This window comes from Brachyhypopomus gauderio, unplaced genomic scaffold, assembly GCF_052324685.1.
Source record: "Brachyhypopomus gauderio isolate BG-103 unplaced genomic scaffold, BGAUD_0.2 sc44, whole genome shotgun sequence".
Lineage (NCBI taxonomy): Eukaryota > Metazoa > Chordata > Actinopteri > Gymnotiformes > Hypopomidae > Brachyhypopomus > Brachyhypopomus gauderio.
In genome coordinates, this window is record NW_027506870.1 from 2,558,172 (window position 1) to 2,560,671 (window position 2,500).

Here is a 2,500-nt window from a genome sequence, read left to right on the forward strand (position 1 = left end):
TTTTTTTTTTTTTGAGATTGTTACTGTTTTTTCCCCCTCTCTCTCTCTCTCTCTCTCTCTCTCTCTCTCTCTCTCTCTCTCTCCATTATAGCCTGCCAGCCCTGCCTGCCTGCCTGATGTTGCCAACAAGCCACAGCCCCGCAGGCTCCTCCCTTGTTACCCGCGAACAAACGAGCTAGGCTTTAGGTTGGCGTAGCGGGACGCCTGAGCCTACATGGCTATAGCTCGGGTTTCTCTTCATTCACGCACAAATCTTTCGCCTTTTACTAAAGATTTCCGTGGAGGGGAACGTCAAAGAGTCAAATTGATTTTTTGGAGCGCTCTGCCTCCGGGCAGGGCCGCAACAATCTGTACAATGAGAATGTGTATAAACGTAGGGGTGGGCGTGGCACGAAGGGAAGGGTGAGCGTACGTACGGCTGGAAGGAAGGAAGGAAGGGCGCTGTCTCCGCGGAGGGGAGGCCTGTGCCGGCGAGGCCGGCGCCCAGGCCAGCGCCCATTTCAGGTTATCGCTTCTCGGCCTTTTGGCTAAGATCAAGTGTAGTATGGTTGATTTTAGATTTCTATTCTAATTTTAACATTTTACTACAGCTTTTTATGCAGATTTTATTGTGATTTTAACTTGCTGTCTTTTTGTGTTTTTAACAGGAGGAGGCCTGGGTGGAACAAATTGAGCACCGGGCTTGGTGGCTTGTCCGCCAGCCCAAAGCTTGTGAACTGCCCAGGTTCTCCTCTCTGTTTTTAGGCCTGGCTCATCCCGCTGCCTTGGAAGAAGCCCGGGTGGATCTTGAAGAACTGCAGCCCATTGGAGCCTCTGAGGACCTGCGGATCCCCTCTGCTCCGGGCCCTACTGGTGGAGGAGGGGGTCGGATGGCGGCAGCTGTGCCTGAGGGACCGGCGTTGGGTGGCGGGGCTCAGACGGCGACCTCGGGGCCTTGGGGTGACCTTCCGGCGGGGCCTGGTGGTGGAGGTCCTCCTCATACTGCTAGGTTCCGCTGGCAGCCTCCTGCGGAGGGGTCCTTCTTCATGCAGAGGGTCCCCTTCATCCAGGAGGTGTTGGTCAAGGCCCTGGGGATCAAGCTGGATGAGCTTGTCTGCGCTCAGCGCAACGGTCCCCAGGCCTTTTTCGACGTGACTCTCTCCTCTCCAGAGGTGTACCATCGGGTCCTGGAGCGGTGTGGTGAGCTCATTAAACATCCTGTGGGAAAGTATTTTAAGGTAGAACCTCTGTGGGGTGGAGGCCAGTTTTTGGTCACCACCCACATGTTTAACCCTTATGTTCCCACGGAGCAGATTCGCAGGTTCCTTGAGTCCTTGGAGAGGTCCACCCGGGAGAGAAGTTTGTGCGGGATGAGCTGGGCGTCTGGAACGGGCGCCGCCAGTTTTTAGTGACTTTTAAAAATGATGGTAAAGGGGGGATGGTACACCCTCCAGCCCTCCTCTCCTTAGGAAATAATCGTGGCTACTTGTTTTACAGGGGTCAGCCTCCCTACTGCAGGGGGTGCCGGGGACATGGACATACTGTGGAGGACTGCCCGGCTTTGGAGTGCTACAACTGTCTGGGCCCAGGACACATGGCCCGGGACTGCAAGGCTCTACGGAGATGTAGGAAGTGCCACAGCGAGGACCACATAGAGCGTGCCTGCCCCCAAGGAGCGGCCTCGTCATATGCAGCGGTGGTGGCGGCTGGAGGCAGGGAGAAGGAGGTCGCTGCGGCACCATCCGGGGGCCCCCCGGCTGGACCAGAGGCGAGGGTGAAGACGACGAGGACCAGCCGGGAAGCCACGACTGCAGTCCCGGGCGAAGAGGAACAGCGGGGTGGGGGGGAGGTAAGACCCAGCAACTCACATCTGTTGTGTGCTCCCCCCCCCCAGAGACACGGGTCCAGACCAGCCGGGCAGCCCAAGAAGATTCCCCCTGGCACCACCTGTAAAAGGGTAAGGATCAGGCAGACCCCTCCTGAAGAAGAGAAGAGAGCCACCAAGGAGAGGAGGGCCAACCCCCCAGCGGCGGCCCAGTTGCCTTTTATTAGTTCCACTCCCAAGAAGGGTGACTGTGAAAGTGTGGAGCTCATGAGACATATTTTAGAGCAGGAGGACAAATGCGGACGTCCAGATTCTTATCCATCAGAGTTTTACTCGGACTCTTATTTCTCCTGGCTCTTGCCCCAAGATCACGCCTTCTATGATTTTAGAGATAGATAGGGGAATTATTCCCCCGGAGTTGGAAGATTTTATGTACAGCAAGTTTTAATCTGCATAATGTGTAATTTTTAGCCATGCCAGAAGTGTGTTTTGCTTGTTTATGTATTTGATGTTTTGATGTTTTTTTATGGAAAATTTGTGATTTTAAATGTTGGATGATGTTTTAATGTATAAATGATGACGGATTTGAATAAAAAAAAAAAAAAAAAAAAAAAAAAATCTGTTCTTATCAGTTTAATATCTGATACGTCCTCTATATGAGGACTTCATATTAAATGGATTTTTAGAACAGGGAGG

The 2,500-nt window shown here is 53.2% G+C and overlaps 1 non-coding gene and 2 pseudogenes across 1 annotated transcript; all 3 read left to right on the top strand.

Moving 5' to 3' along the window:
* The first annotated feature begins 221 nt into the window (after nt 1–221).
* On the top strand, nt 222–340 carry LOC143486669 (U5 spliceosomal RNA). The gene has a single exon (XR_013123602.1). It is a non-coding gene; the product is annotated as a U5 spliceosomal RNA (small nuclear RNA).
* A 167-nt stretch (nt 341–507) lies between these two features.
* Nucleotides 508–740, top strand: LOC143486627 (U2 spliceosomal RNA; annotated as a pseudogene).
* Nucleotides 741–2,361: 1,621 nt separating this feature from the next.
* The window catches only part of LOC143486616 (U2 spliceosomal RNA), a 214-nt pseudogene continuing 75 nt past the window's right edge, over nt 2,362–2,500 (top strand).